The following is a 16,804-nucleotide window of genomic DNA, read 5'->3' as shown; positions in this document are numbered from 1 at the left end:
TGTCAACTCTAAAGAAAGCAGCAACCTCTATGAGCTTTACTTTTCATTTTCTTTTTAAACGGGAGATATACGAATGCTGCCTATTTCAAAACAATGAAACAATATAAACATAGGGTTTACATTTATTTACCTTGGAAGAGAGTACATTTTTATGTATTTTAGAGAACGTGCGATAATGAGAAAAATCTTCTTTTTTGAATTTGGTTAGCTGCTGCCCATAAGAACTGTTTTACACTTCCCAGATGTCCCTTCTGAAATGTTGTTTTTCTCTAGCATTAGTTTATAGTTCTATACCAGTAGTTATTTCTACACTGTACTTTCAAATCCTCATTAGATTTCTTTCTTTTTTTTTTATTCTTGCATTCTCACTCTGCCTCTCATTACATGGTAGATGCTTCATAAATTTCATTAATGAAATTAGACCAGATCAGAAAATTTCCCAAATTTGGAGTTATCCTTGTTCAGGCATGCCATCTGCTGGTTCCCTGGTGTATCTGTTAGTCGGCCTGAATTCCTTAATCCAATAAATTACAATTCATGTTGAAGCATTGCTGAGTTTGTGTGTTGGGCAATTTTCCCACGTTCTTTCCCTTCCTGTATGCAGGTGCTATTCTTTCATTGAACCTCTCCAGAATTGTTTTTCCTGCAACCTTCTTTTACCTGTTGGCCACTCTAAAAACCCGGAGAAACTGAGTTTACGTTTCAGAACCCCGGAGTGACCAGAACGATATAACTGGGCGTGCTCAGTAGGTTGGCCTGATTTGGACAATACTTACAGCTTGAATGGGGGCATTTAATGCTGTTTGTTTCAGGATTGGCTACATATTCGTCCTAGCACTCTATTGAGAGATGGCAGCCTTTCCCACCCTCTGGGCCCTCCCACTTTTCCATTCTGTCCCTGTGCCCAAATTTGGAGCCAGCCTGCCAGGATCTCCCAGCCAATCAAGAGACCACACATTGTTGCCTAAGAGACCCCGGATGCCAGGGAAAAGATTTATAGGTAGTGATTGGCCTACTGGAAGGGGTGGGGGCTAGACGGAGTCACAGAAACAGGAGCTATGGCAACACCAGCGCTAGAGGCTTGAGGAGAAAGACTTGAAGAGAAAGACTTAAAGAGGTGAGAGCAGTGCTCACTGCATGAAAAAGATGGAGACTTTTTTGAGAGCTCTTCTCTCAGGTCCTCCTGGGCTTCTCATGAGCCTTGGTAGTGACCCCGGGAATTACATTTTGCTCTGTATTAGCAGTTAAATGACCAGGTGCATCATATACATGAAATTAACAACCAACAAATAATTACTTCTATGCTTATCAAAGCACTAGGTCTTTGCATTGTCTTATAGTTTCTCTTTGTTTCCACCTAGTTGAATATAAGATGAATTCATATTTAAATCTAGATCAGATCACATCAGATCAGTCGCTCAGTTGTGTGCGATTCTTTGCGACCCCATGAATTGCAGCACGCCAGGCCTCCCTGTCCGTCACCAACTCCCGGAGTTCACTAAGACTCACATCCATCGAGTCAGTGATGCCATTCAGCCATCTCATCCTCTGCCGTCCCCTTCTCCTCTTGCCCCCAATCCCTCCCAGCATCAGAGTCCTTTCCAATGAGTCAACTCTTCGCATGAGGTGGCCAAGGTACTGGACTTTCAGCTTTAGCATCAGTCCTTCCAAAGAAATCCCAGGGCTGATCTCCTTCAGAATGGACTGGTTGGATCTCCTTGCAGTCCAAGGGACTCTCAAGAGTCTTCTCCAACACCACAGTTCAAAAGCATCAATTCTTCGGTGCTCAGCCTTCTTCACAGTCCAACTCTCACATCCGTACCCTATTTCCTGATCATTTCCTGGTAATCTCTATTTCCTTCTCTGATGATACTGCAGCGTACAATGGGTGAGCTGTGTGTTAGTGGAGAAACTCAACCGTGTTCTGCTCTGTAAACACCAAATAAAAACCCGATTATCCTGAGTCTAACCCCAGTGCTCGGTTCCTAATGTTGAGTTGTACCTTCTTTGCCACTAGCTTTAATCCTTAAACCACTCACCTCCACTGTTGTGTTCATTCATTCCGCTGATTGAGACAAGGTTTTATTGAGCACCTACTGTGCACTACTGAGTTTAGGATTCAGGTGAGCACATTCAGAAAACCACATTAGCAGAGAAGCACCAGTTTTGTACCACATTCTCTGATCTGAAGTTCAGTGTGTCTGTACAGATAGTGCATGAAGGGAGAGGAAGGAGGATGAACCAAAAAGGTAAATTCATGGTGTACCTAGACTAGCATGCTAAGGATTCTGTAGCCATTATCGAGTCTCTGAAGGTTTTTGAGCTTAAAAATGACTAACAGACATTTTAAAAAATACTTCCCTGAATAGAGTAGTGGTTAACCAAAGTTGGGGAGGAGGGAAGTGTGGAGATATTGATCAAACGGTACAAACCTTCAGTTATAAAAGGAATAAGTTCTAGAGACCTTAAGTACAGCATGGTGACTATGTAGTGATGGTGGTGGTAGTTTAGTCGCTAAGTTGTGTCCCACTTTTGCAACCCCATGGACTGTAGCCCACCAGGTTCCTCTGTCCATGGGATTCTCCAGGCAAGAATACTGGAGTGGGTTGCCATTTACTTCTTCAGGGGATCTTCCTGCCCAGGGATCATGGTGACTATTGTTAATAATAATATATCATATACTTGAAATTTGCTAGAAGAGTAGATCTCAAGGGTAATCACACACACAGAAGCACACACATGCACACACACGCACACGTGCACACACACACAGTGACTATGGGAGGTGATGGATATGTTACATAGTTTGATTGTGGTAAGCATCCCACAATGTGTACATATACTAAAACATCACCTTAAATATATACATTTTTTTGTTAAAAAAACCCTCTTGTAGTAGACTGTAATCTCCATTATAGTCAAGACTTATCTTTATACCTGTAATACAGACCTAATAAGTCTTTAGTGAAGTTGTGCAATGGTGACAGTGTGAAGAATGGCTTTGAAGATGGGATTGGAGGTGTGTTACCACTGGAACTTTACCAGAGGACCTATCCTTGCCTTGAAGCATGACACTAGAAGCACACACTGGGGGTAAGGGCCAGAAGCCCTTTTTCTTCCCCTTTATCCAAAGAAAAATTAAAGGGGAACATGCAAGGACAGCCATTAAGGGGGAAAGAGGTCATGAAAAAACAACAGCAAGGTTTGTATGTAGAAGGAGGGAAGGCAACTTGCTTTGTCTTGTAATTTTTTTGTATGTTGTATGAAAGCATCTGAGTGGTCTATACTGTGAACCAGTGTGGACATGCAGATATGCACACTGCCCATCTTCTAGAGTGGACAGAGGAAAAAACTGTAAAAGGATAATGACAAAAACCAGGGCAGGATACCTCCATTTGCCTGCTTCAGGAAGACTATTACCAAGAGGGCTCTTTTGCTCAGCCAGGCCCATCTCCTGAAAACCAAACTTTATTCAAATTGATTTGAAAAAAAAAAAGCCTAATTCAAATGATTTGTAGCTCTGAAGAACCAGGAAGGAAAAAACAAAAACAAACAAACAAAAAAACATGCAAAACCTTAAGGAGGACCTGGAAAAGCTGCTTTGTCTTAATCAGAAATCGTGCTTAGAATCAGTCAGATTGTTTTCTACTTAAACTGGGAAAAGAGAGTTTCTGAGCTTACAACAGAAGTTTTTAACCTGGTATAAGCAAAATATAATGTTAATATGCGGAGAAGGCAATGGCACCCCACTCCAGTACTTTGCCTGGAAAATCCCATGGATGGAGGAGCTTGGTAGGCTTCAGTCCATGGGGTCACTAAGAGTCGGACATGACTGAGCGACTTCCCTTTCACTTTTCACTTTCATGCATTGGAGAAGGAAATGGCAACCCATTCCAGTGTTCTTGCCTGGAGAATCCCAGGGACGGGGGAGCCTGGTGGCTGCCGTCTGTGGGATCACACAGAGTCGGACATGACTGAAATGACTTAGCAGCAGCAGCAGCAATGTTAATATGAATTTTTCTAGGGAGAAGATTCATAGTTTTCATCATACCCTCAAAGAGTTTTATAGCCCTGAAAAAAATAAAATAAAAGATTGAAAACAATTGGTTTAAGGAATTCCCTGGCAGTCCAGAGGTTAGGACTCTGTATGTTCATTGCCGAGGGCCAGGGTCAATCCCTGGTTGGGGACTAAGATTCTGCAAGCCGAGTGGCTTAGCCTAAACAGATAAATAAAAATTAAAACACACACACACACACACAACTTTAATCAATTTAAATAGAAGAAATGTCAAACATGAATAAATAGCAATAAAAAAGGAAATGTGTGATTTTTAACTGAGCAGATCTAGACTCAGTGACCATGCTTTATATATTTGCCTGCTCATGTGTATTTTTATAGCAGCCAATTAATAATACTGTAATGAAATCATTTCTTACATCTTTGCAACTTAGCTGTTAGGAGCTAAGAATGTGAGGGCTCATCTGAACCTCCTTTATTTCCCCTTATTCCAGTGGAGTGGTATCAGCAGGCAACTGCAGGAAGACATTATCTATGGTTTAAAACCCTGAGGTTTTAAAACTATTGGCTTTCTCTGCAGCTCTAATTTAAACCTGAGAGGGAATATTACATGTCAAGTGAGAGTCACAAAATTTCAGATCTAGCATTTGGGGGAATCCTCTGTAAGTCCAAAACTAACGGTTAATTAAAAAAAATATATTTGTTTTTATTTATTTGTCTGTGCCAGGTCTTAGTTGTGGCATGTGGATCAAAATATTGTCTGGGTGAATTCCCTGGTGGTCCAGGGGACCTGGGTTCTATCCCTGGTCATGGAACTACATCCCACATGCCCTAACAAAGACCTGGCTCAGCCAGATAAATAAATAAAAATAAATCTTTTTAAAAAATTGTCTTATATTTGTTGCTATAATTTTTGGAGCCCTGGGTCAGGCAGGCAAATCCTGTGCAGGCTCCAACTCAGCACCGCTGCTTTGGATCTGAAACATACCTTCAGAGAGGAAGAAGGCACAAACAAACAGAAACACTGAAGCTATATACTGAAAATGCCATCCATCTGCTTTAAATATTTTTTACCTTAAAATATTTTGTTGTGCCCCCTTCAAGGACAGGCTTTGAAGAACTCTGGAAATAACAGGAAGTTCTAAGAAAGTCTGTGGTGATGCTATTTTTTTTTTAACATTTTATTTTGTGTTGGAGTATAACCAATTAACAGTGTTGTGGTAGTTTCACATGAACAATGAAGGGTCTCACCCATACATATACATGTATCCATTCTCCCCCAGCCAGGCTGCCATTGAGCACAGTTCCTTGTGCTATATCATGGGTCCCTGTTGGTTATCCATTTTAAGTATAGCAGTGTATACCTGTCCAAGTCAATTCTAAAGGAGATCAGTTCTGAATATTCATTGGAAGGACTGATGCTGAAGCTGAAGCTCCAATTCTTTGGCCACTCGACGCGAAGAGCCCACACATTAGAAAAGACCCTGATGCTGGGAAAGATTGAAGGCAGGAGGAGAAGGGGATGCCACAGGACGAGATGGTTAGATGGCATAACTGACTCAATGGACATGAGTTTGAGTAACCTCCGGGAGATGGGAAAGGACAGGGAAGCCTGGCATGCTGCAGTCCATAGGGTTAGTCGGACATGACTGAGTGACTACTTGGAAAAAGTTTCAAAGCTAGTAAGTTTTAGAGCCAGGATCCAAACTGTGTCATGGAAAAAGTTTTGGTTGCAAACAACAGAAATAGATTCTAGCTAATGTGTGTGTGCTGTGTGCTTAGTCGCTCAGTTGTTTCCAACTCTTTGTCACCCGCCAGGCTCCTCCGTCCACGGGGATTCTCCAGCCAAGAATGCTGGAGTGGGTTACCATGCCCTCCTCCAAGGACTCTTCCCAACCCATGGATCGAATCCAGGTCTCCCGCACTGCAGGCAGATTCCTTACCATCTGAGCCACCAGGGATTCCCCTACAAGAAGGGTCTTCTAGCTAATGTAGGTGAAATTTACTGAAGGCTATCAGGTGGCTCAGATAAATGGATAAGAAAGGACTTGCATGCATGCTAAGTTGCTTCAGTTGTGTCTGATTCTTTGTGACCCTGTGGACCATAGCCCACCAGGGTCCTCTGTCCAAGGGATTCTCCAGGCAAGAATACTGGAGTGGGCTGCCATGGCCTCCTCCAGCGGATCTTCCTGGCCCAGGGATCAAACGTGCATCTCCTATGTCTCCAGAATTGGCAGGCAGATTCTTTACCACTAGCACCACCAAGGAAGCCCTCCAAGAAGAGTCTAAGAACAGCTTAACAGTCTACTCAGAGCATCTATGGTACTTTGAATGATCCCCTTGGCTGTAAAGCAAGGATAAGCCAGCATCAGTTACCTGGCCTAGCTTAGTCTTATGACTGGGCAAGGGGAGGCCACCTTGATTAACCAACCCAGCAGACCCTAAACACTGAGGGAAAAGTAATCCCTCATGGAAATTAGAGTGCTTTAATCCAATGAAGACATACACAGGGACTTCCCTGGCTGTCCAATGGTTAGAATTGGATCATAAAGAAGGTTGAGCATTGAAGAATCGATGCTTTTTAATTGTGGTACTGGAGAAGACCTTTGAGACTCCCTTGGACAGCAAGGAGATCAAATGAGTCAATCCTAAAGGAAATCAACCCTGAATATTCCTTGGGAGGACTGATGCTGCAGCTGAAGCTCCAAAACTTTGGCCACCTGATGCAAAGAGCCGACTCCTTGGAAAAGACCCTGATGCTGGGAAAGATTGAAGGCAGGAGGAGAAGGGAGGCAAGAGAGGATGAGATGGTTGGATGGCATCACCAACTCAATGGACATGAGTCTGAGCAAACTTGGAGATAGTGAAGGACAGGGAAGCCTGGTGTACTTCAGTCCATGGGGTTGCAAAGAGTTGGACACAACTTAGTGACTGAACAACAGCAGTCATGGTTAAGACTCAGCATTTCCAATACAAGGGATGTGAGTTCATCTCCGGTGGGAGAACTGAGATCCCACATGCCGTGAGGCCACAAAAATGAAGGCAGACATATACAGTACTGGGTGTACTGTGTATTTTCCCCAGTGTATTTTTCTCAATAAACCCAAATCTGTCCATATATAAATTCTTGGCCTTGTCCATTGTACTATTCTACTTCTTAAATATGGTAGCAAGCTAGAGCCCTTGTTAGCTAGATGTCAGAAAGTTAACAGAGGAAGAAGGAGGTCACAAGGGACAAAATGGAGTAGATCAGATTGCACAGTGATTTTATAAATACTTCTTTCTGACCAATATGGTATGTTCTTAGCTAAGAGTGATTCTGATTTTTTCTGCTTGGTCCAATGAAAATCAAACAGAGTTAAACAGACCTGGGTCTGATTCTCTGTTTCACCACCTACTGTCTGTATAACTCGGGGCAAAGCAAAGTGAGCCTCATTTTCTTCATCTGTAAAATAAGCTAAAACCCACCACCTTACCATATTGTTATGGCTTTAATTGAGCAAACCTGTTAAGTGCCTGACATATAAAATACTCGCAGTGAATGTCACTCTCCCCCTAGTCCCTGTCCCAGTGTACTGAAAAAGATTATATGGTGTTAGCATTTTTAGTATTCTGAAGATTGTATGATTCATTTCTTCTGAAAATGTAGTTTTTCTTACAGAAGAATATCCAGTTATTTCATGATGGCATTTGCACCTCCAAAAAACACAAATGGTCCCAAAATGCAGACAAAGATGAGTACCTGGACACCCCTAAACCATCAGCTTTTGAATGACCGGGTGAGTAATAAGAACTATTGTCTTAGTTGAAATCATACTTTGAAGGAAAAAAAAGCATTAAAATTTTGGTAATCAAAACATGAAAAGGATTGCTTAGGATTGTATAGGGGATAAAAAAAAAATGAAGGATTTCTTCAAAAATTTTAATTGAAAAAAACTGAAATACATTTAGAACAAAAATAAAGAAAACTTTAATTGAGCCCCAGTTACATGGCCAGAGTTGGCAAGAGAGACAAAGTTCCTGCTTAGAAAGAAAGATCTTAGGGACTTCCCCGGTGGTCCAGTGGCTAAGACTCTTTGCTCCCAGGGCTGGGGCCCAGGTTCTATCACTGGCCAGGAAATTCAGTCCCACATACTGCAACTAAAGACCTTGTGTGCTGCAACTAAGACCCAGCACAGCCAAATAAATTAATAAACATTTTTTAAAGATTTAGGAGATGAGAAGGAGGAGTGTCTACCAGCTCCCCTTCACCTCCATATCCAACTGGTTTTCAGGTTCTGTGAGTCTTCCTCCGAGGTCTCTTCATCCAGACCCCTTTTCTCCTTTGACTTGTGCACATCCAGCTCCACATTCTCAGTTCACACACTCACCCCCCTTTGCCTGGCACATTGCAGTAACCCCTCAGCTGGTTTCACTGTCTCTAATCCATCCTCTATTCTGGTCCCAGAATGATCTTTCTAAAATACCAAACTAATCCTATGAAGCAAAAGCGATAACAGACTGCTCCAAAGAATAAATTCCACCCTACCCACCGTGCATAGCACTGAGGACCCCTTCATGTGTGTTAGTCACTGAGTCATGTCTGACTCTTGGAGACCCCATGGACTATAGCTGGCCAGGCTCCTCTGTCTGTGGGATTCTCCAGGCAAGAATACTGGAGTAGGTTGCCATGACCTCCTCCAAGGGATCTTCATGACCCACGGATCGAACCCAGTGTCCTTTATATCACCTGCATTAGCAAGTGAGTTTTCAATTTTAATTTATTTGGTTGCAATTTTGTTGAAGCATGTGAACCCTTAGTTGAAGCATGTGGGATCTGGTTCCCTGACCAGAAATCAAACCCAGGCCCCCTGCACTGGGAGCATGGAGTCTTAGCCCCTGGGCCACCAGGGAAGTCCCAGCAGGTGAGTTCTTTAACACTGGCTCCACCTGGGAAGCCTGAATAGCTTTTGTCAAATTTTATGAGAATTTCTAGGGAATTCCCTGGTGGCCCAGTGGCTCAGAGTCTGTGCTCCCAATGCAGGGGGCTGGGTTCCATCTGTGTTCAGGAAACTAGATCCCACACGCCGCAAGAGTTTGCATGCTGCAGCTAAAGAACCCACATGGCACAACTAAGACCCAGTGCAGTCAAATAAATAAAAATGTTTTAAAATTTCATGATTATTTCTAGATGAGCAATGATAAGAGAAATAACAATTTCTATTAGAAATGATATTTATTTTGTTGTTCAGAACTCCCATTTTCTCACCCCCCTGCCATTTTTAGTTTGGTTTAGTTAGGTTCTAGTTTGGAGTAAAACTATTTTCAAAAATCTTAGCCTGCCATATGTAAAATAGATAGGCAATGGGAATTTGCTGCATGGCTCAGGAAACTCACACAGGGGCACTGTATCAACCTAGAGGGGTGGGGTGGGGAGAGAGAGGGGCTGCCAAGTCACTTCAGTCGTGTCCGACTCTGTGCGACCCCATAGACGGCAGCCCAACAGGCTCCCCCGTCCCTGGGATTCTCCAGGCAAGAACACTGGAGTGGGTTGCCATTTCCTTCTCCAATGCATGAAAGTGAAGTTGCTCAGTCGTGTTTGACTCTTCGCGACCCCATGGACTGCAGCCTACCAGGCTCCTCCGTCCATGGGATTCTCCAGGCAAGAGTACTGGAGTGGGGTGCCATCGCCTTCTCCGAGACAGAGGGAGGGAGGTTCAAAAGGGAGGGGATATATGCATACCTGTGGCTGATTCATGTTGAGGTTTGATAGAAAACAACAAAATTCTGTCAAGCAAAATCCTTCAATAAAAAAATAATTAAAATAAAAAAACTGTCAAATCACTATGTTGTATACCTGAAACTAACATCATATTGTATGTCAATTATAATTCAATAAAAATTAAATATAATACAAATTAAAAAAATCTTGGCCCGTGTATATACCCATATGTATGTGAATGAATGTATCAGTACTTAGACACACACATGGAATTTGCATATGTATACAGCAAACTGATAATAGTGTGTGCACATGTGCTCAGTCTTGTCTGACTCTTTGCAACTCCACAGACTCTAGGCCTCCAGGCTCCTCTGTCCGTGGAATTTTCCAGGCAAGAATATTAGAGTGGGTTGCCATGCCCTCCTCCAGGGAATCTTCCCATCCCAGGGATTAAACCCACGTCTCTTTATGTCTCCTGCATTGGCAGGTGGGTTCTTTACTGGTTGAGCCACCAGAGAAGCCCAGCTATCAATAGTGGTTTCCCCTAAAATGTTGGACAACATGGAAGAGTGGGAGGGAAGTCTGTTGGAAGAGAGAGTTTTTGTTTTTTACTGTATACAGTGCAATGATATTTAATAATTTTAAAAACAGATATAAGTAAAAGCGAGCAAAGAACAGTAATGCTGAGACTTGAAAAACACAGGTTCCAGATCAGCTATACTAAATAATCTCCTGCTTGACTTCAGTGAGTCTCTTATGCCTCTGATCTTTACTACCTGCCTTTGGAAATTGAGTGGCTTGGATCAGATGACCTCAAAGGCCCCTTCCAGGTCTAACATTCTGACACTGTGAAAGGGGTTAAAAATAGATACCTAAATTTACAGCTGGGCACACCATGTCCATACGATAACTTCAAGGGCTTTTCTACACTTCTACAACAGGGCATTTGCCAGTGATCAGCGTAATTTTGAGGTCCTCTTTTTGTGTTTTGGCCACACTGCACAGCATATGGGATTTTAGTTTGCTGGCCAGGGATAGAACCCAGGCACCCTGCATTGCAAGCGTGGAGTCTTAAACACTGTACCACTAGGGAAGTCCCTGGTTTTTGTTTTAATTTTGCCTTTTTTCTATTCTGTAGTAAAATGAAAAATATGAAACTGTTTCAGTCTAAAATAAACTTCATAGGAGTTTAACTTCACAAGAGGCTTTAAGCAGAGAGATTGAATTCAAATGTAGATGTCAAAATTATAGCATCCTCAGATTACAAGATAATTCAGGACTTGTGAAAACGTTGAGAGGAGGAATGTTTTATAAGTATGTATTTCTTTGCTGTCTAGTGTAGGTTTTTTTCCATCTAGTGTTTTAATTGAAAGTGATGAACATTTATTTTTTTTTTTTTAATATGGTTCACACATGTAGTACAGTACACATGTAGTACAGTACAGATGTAGTTAAAAGGGTGTTCTGAGAAAAAGCACCTAACCACCATCCATCGGTCATAATTTAGGAGCCCCAAAATGTCTGATGCCTCCATGGTAATGATGTCACATGGTGAAATATGCAACCACAGTGTCAACAGACTAAAATAACAACCATGGGATTTTGACTTAACAGCAGACTCTGAATAAACTGTGATGTGACTACATACCAGGGGGCTCCTCTTTCATCAAGAGGCTCTTTAGTTCTTCTTGACTTTCTGCCATAAGGGTGGTGTTACCTGCATATCTGAGGTCATTGATATTTCTCCCAGCAATCTTGATTCCAGCTTGTGCTTTCTCCAGCCCAGCATTTCTCATGATGTACTCTGCATATAAGTTTATAAGCTGGGTGACAATATACAGCCTTGATGTACTCCTTTTCCTATTTGGAACCAGTCTGTTTTTCCATGTCCAGTTCTAACTGTTGCTTCCTGACCTGCATACAGGTTTCTCAAGAGGCAGGTCAGGTGGTCTGGTATTCCCATCTCTTTCAGAATTTTCCACAGTTTGTTGTGATCCTCACAGTCAAAGGCTTTGGCATAGCCAGAGATCTTTAGGAAGTTCCAAAGTCTTATCTGAAGCTTAGTTTCCCCATTTGCAAGGGGAGAATATTAACTATACTACCCTTCAGGTTGTGATGAGGATGGTTAATAGGTGCTCAATAAATTTTAGTTGACTTGGATTCTGTCTGAATTAACATTAAAAAAAAGAAAAGAAAAGAAAAAGGGGTACCCAAAGCCAGTGCTCTGTGAGAACCTGGAGGGATGGGATGGGGAGGGAGGTGGAAGTGGTGTTCAGGTTGGAGGGGACACATGTATACCTATGGCCAATGTATGGCAAAACCATCATACTGTTGTAATTATCCTCCAATTAAAAAAAAAAAATCTTCCTGCCTTGTTAGGAAGCACTTCAGGTAAGAGGTAACTTGGTTGTGATTTGGATGAAAAGGACCAAAAAGAAACTACTTGTGAATTCCAGGCCTGGTTTATCAAGTTAAAATTATGTTTGCTCTGATTCATTCATGAATGAATCCATGAATCCACTTCCCCAGTGGCTCAGTGGTAAAGAACCCGCCTGCAGTGCAGAGAAGTGGATCGATCCCTGGGTCAGGAAGATCCCTTGGAGGAGGGCATGGCAACCCACTCCAGAAAAAAAATAAAGAAGTTCTCTCAGTACCAGGGTGACGGCTCAAAACCTAGAGAAAGTGGACATGTAACCTGAATAGTTTTTTAACATTGTTTCTCCAGGTGAGCTGGCATTGGAAGAATTTAACTGAACTGGATCAGCTCTGGATGCTCAAATGTTTACGGTTTAACTGGTATATCAATGTCTCCCCAACTCCCTATGAGCAGGGTGTATGGAAGAAGCATTATATTCAAATGGTGAAAGAACTCCATGTTACCAAGCCCAAGGTAAATTTGGGAAAAGAAGAATTCCTAACATCAGCTAATTAGGAATTCTAAAACTAAGTTGGAGAAGGCCATTGTTGCAAAAGAAATATACCATGACTTCAAAATTCCCTTGTTCTAAGAACTTAACAGCTCTTTTCAAGATATCCATGTTAGTTGAAAGTAATCTGACACTCACAAACCACAGTTCCACCAGGTTATGACTTGGAGCTCCTCATTCTCTCCAGATTCCTGGATTTCTGTGTCTCTGATGCCTACAGTACACAATTCTGACACTGGGATTCTGTGGGTAATGTGCAGTATTTATTACCTATGGGTCATCAAATTTTACTTCACTAATTCAAATTTTCTGTGATTCTACCAGGCAAACTGAATGTTTATGTTTCTATCATTAATAAAGAAAAGTTTGCAAAAAATTAGTAATTAGGAAATGGCATAATGGGCGTATTAAAGTTCTTTTCACTTTAGAAACTAGCAATGTAAAGTCCTTACATAGAATTGTAAACAGTAAACAGTATGAGCATAAATTTTTCTAGTGGTTTTCTATGCATTGCAACCAATGTTTATGTTCATTCTTATAGTCACAGTTAATTAGATAACATGGGAAATTTGTATGAGCTTTTTCTTTATGGCATGATCTATATACATGCACAGTTGTGCATCATGTTGTATAATAGAAGAGTTCCTGGAAATTATGTGTAAATTACAATTTTAAAATTATTTTTAAAACCACGGGGATTTTTTTTATTTATAGAAAAGCTGCAGTGAGTCCTTTTTGAATTGGAGAATCCTTTTGAAAGATGAATAGTTGGCTCTTAACATGCTGATTTACGTTTCATTTTATTGTGTTTACTTGAAGTAGAAACCCTCTACATTTAATATAGTAATAAACTGCATAATTAATATTGTTATAATTACAATGATAAAAGCAGTCTTTCTGATTTCAGTGATGGCTGTTCTTCATGAGAATTTCTTTTAAAAATAAAAATGTAAAGTGCAGTAGTGGAAGAGTTATTTTAAAAATTACAATAGCTATGACTCCTTTTACCACAAGGCTTTCCTTAACTCTCATTCAACGTCACTCATAGCCAGGGAAAGGCTTCAATAGCTGATGCGTGGGCTGTTCTGGGACAGAGGAGAGAAAAGTGATCAACCAGGTTGTAGAATGAAAAAAGGTTTTGAGTATTGTATGTAATACTGATTTTAATACTTGGTCTTCAACAATAACTCTTTTCCCAGAAACCATTTATGCACTTCCCTGGTGGCTCAGACAGTAAGGAATCCACCTGCAATGCAGGAGATGCAGGTTTGACCCCTGGGTTGGGAGGATCCCCTGGAGAAGAGAATGGCCACCCACTCCAGTATTCTTGCCTGGAGAATCCCCATGGTAGGAGGAGCTTGGTGGGCTACAGTCTGCAGGATCATAAAGAGTCGGACATGATTGAGCAACTGTTGGGGGCCAGCATGAGGCACTCTGCCCATGGCAAAGGTCATGAGGAAGGAGGCTCAACATACGAAAAGGCGGGATTGAGCCCTAGGAATCCCCCTGGAAATCCTCGAGCATCTACCCCCATAACCAGAGCCTGCCTACTTTACTACTTTGTACTCTCACCTACACCTCTGACTTTATGGGGGGCTGTCCCCCACCACCTCCTTCAGAGAAGGTGTTAACTTAGAGCTCCAGTTAACAAAAACTCCTGGGTGCAACAAGGGTGTTTTAACCTACAAACTCCTCTGAAGGTTCTCTAGCCTGCCTGACAGGCTTGTCGGGCCACATGTGATTGCTCACAGCCTCCCAACCGTGAGAGGCACGAGATGCTTTAAACCTTCTAAAAACAGGTTCCTTAGAAAAGTTAGAAAACCATTAGTATAAGTATAGTGGGCTGATTAGAAATTGTATTGGTGAAGGGTTTTTCATTTGTTGAGCCAATGTTTGTTGCTAAGTCTCCACATTCCCTGCCCTTACACACATTAATGAATATATAGAAGAAATAAGTATTAACCTTTGATATTAATCACATTAGACCTTAGGCTAAGTAAATTCTTTCCTTAATTAAAACCCACTACACCTTCACCCTATAGAAATGTAACTTTATCTGGTACCTTCGGAAGGTGGAGTCTTTTTGAAGAATAATCACCCCTGGAGAAATAAGTGTCCTGGTTGACTGACCGCTGTCACAAGGAGAGGGTCATAAATCGTCAGCAGGCCCCCTGGCCAGAAGATGATGTAACACCCCTAAGACCTCTGTATACATTTGTATGAAGCACCTGACTTTGATAAAAGTCAGGACTGCTGACCCCACATGACTTTTGTATAACACCTCAGTGTATAAAAACAGACCCTGGAAAATAGAGAATTTGGATCAGTGTCTCGAAATACTGGTCTCCCCATGTCGCTCTCTCTCTCTCAAACTCTGGCTGAGTCTCCATCTGGAGCGTGGAACCCGCCATGCTTACTAATTATGCCTGGGCTTCTAAGATCCGAACCGGGAGGCCTCAGTGTCTCCTCTCCTTTGGGAGAACGGAAGGACGCCTGTGGCCTACGTAAGTGGTGCAAGCTTCTCGTCTTGAAGTTTTATTGGTCTCCCGCGTAAACCAAGCTACTCAGCCTCTTTTCTCCACTGAATTTTCCTACTGAGCTATCCTCATTCTATTACTCTTTACATCTTTAATTAATATCTAATTGAGGCTATTGTATCCTTATCCTCGCCGACACTGTCCCCGCTTCGAACTCCCTGGATCAGCCGGGGCTGGACCTAGGCAAGCAACTAACACACACATATTTTAAGATGATGAATAGTTCTGATACAAGAAAATTGCCACATTGTTGCTTAGTGTTTCATTTCTTTAGGGAGTAGTTTGTTATAGTAAATTTCAGTTTTTTTATTAAAGAAAAAATTGGCAAATTAAACCTGGTAAGATATAAAAAAGGAATAATACATGATGACCAAGTGGGATGTATCCAAGGAGAGTAAGGTTGGCACAATATTAAAAAATCAGTCCATGTAATTCACAGAATAAAAGACAAAAGATGTCTAGTTATTTCAATATATGCAAACAAAAGCATTTAAAATTTTTTCATCATTTTCCATTTAAAAAAGTCTCAAATGGCAACAAAGTTTTTGTTTATTTAACAGAAAAGTCATCAGTTTTCGTTATTATCTATTCTGTGAATGGGTCAAATATTTTGTACTTTTCAGAATTAATGATGTTTATTTATGTATATAGTTACGAGCATTCATGCCCAAATTTTCTCCCCTGAAAATGCTTTTTTATTATCATGTATTCTTTATTACCAGTGGTGTTAAACAAGATCTCTTCCAGCAAAAATAGATTTCATTCAATATAAACTCAGAAAAATGAAATGAATGTCCATCTTATTTTATTTATTTTATTTTTTTGGCCACCCCGTGTGACTTGGGCTCTTAGTTCCCTGACCAGGGATTGAACTCCTGCTCTTGGCAGTGGAAGTGTGGAGTCCTAACCACTGGACCACCAGGGAATTCCTTGAATGTCCATTTTAAGTGAGATCCGAACTGTGCTGTGCTTAGTTGCTCAGTCGTGTCCAACTCTTTTCAGCCCCATGGCCTGTAGCTTACCAGGCTCCTCTGTCCATGGGGATTCTCCAGGCAAGAGTACTGGAGTGGGTTGCCAGGATTCACACAAAACACTGAACACTAATCTTGTAATGAGCCATCGATTATATAAAAGTAAAATGTCTTCTTACTCTACTACTTACAATCACTCACTAAATCAGTAAATATGTATTAAATACTGTTATGTGCTAGCTGCTAAGGGTACAATGGTCTTAACCCCACTTTCTGGGAGCCTAGTCTATGGCCCAGGACACAAACAGTTACCACACTGAATACGAAGTACTATCCTGTAAGAGAAACATGCACAAAGAAAGAGCAGTTGAAACAAGGATAAGAAACTAACTGATTCTGCTTGGAGGAACCTGGGGAATTTTTAAATTTTCACAAACAATTTAAGCAAACCAATTTACTGAGCAAAGCTTCCCTAATCTCTTAAAAGAAAAAAAAATTAAACCTTTAATGGCTTCTCAACGTAGCAGTATCTCTTCCCTTAGGCTACAACCACATAAAAACCCTTACGAATTTTATATACAAAAAAACAAGACTTTCATTTTGGGCAATTAAAAAATAGACTTTCCAAAAAAAAAAAAAAAAGACTTTCA

At 41.3% G+C, this 16,804-nt stretch overlaps 1 protein-coding gene and 1 long non-coding RNA gene across 3 annotated transcripts in view; one reads left to right on the top strand and one right to left on the bottom strand.

The window, feature by feature from the left end:
• Positions 1 to 16,804, bottom strand: part of LOC139179644 (liprin-alpha-1-like) — a 304,559-nt gene that overhangs the window by 60,456 nt on the left and 227,299 nt on the right. The gene's annotated exons all lie outside the window — the stretch shown is intronic.
• Positions 696 to 15,690, top strand: LOC139179642 (uncharacterized). Its single transcript, XR_011563958.1, has 4 exons — positions 696 to 1,117; positions 7,680 to 7,797; positions 12,445 to 12,609; positions 13,846 to 15,690. It is a non-coding gene; the product is annotated as an uncharacterized lncRNA (long non-coding RNA).

The sequence above is a fragment of the Bos indicus genome, chromosome 25 (genome assembly GCF_029378745.1).
Source record: "Bos indicus isolate NIAB-ARS_2022 breed Sahiwal x Tharparkar chromosome 25, NIAB-ARS_B.indTharparkar_mat_pri_1.0, whole genome shotgun sequence".
Lineage (NCBI taxonomy): Eukaryota > Metazoa > Chordata > Mammalia > Artiodactyla > Bovidae > Bos > Bos indicus.
The sequence above is the reverse complement of the archived record's forward strand: the minus strand, read 5'-3'. Positions and strand labels throughout refer to the sequence as shown.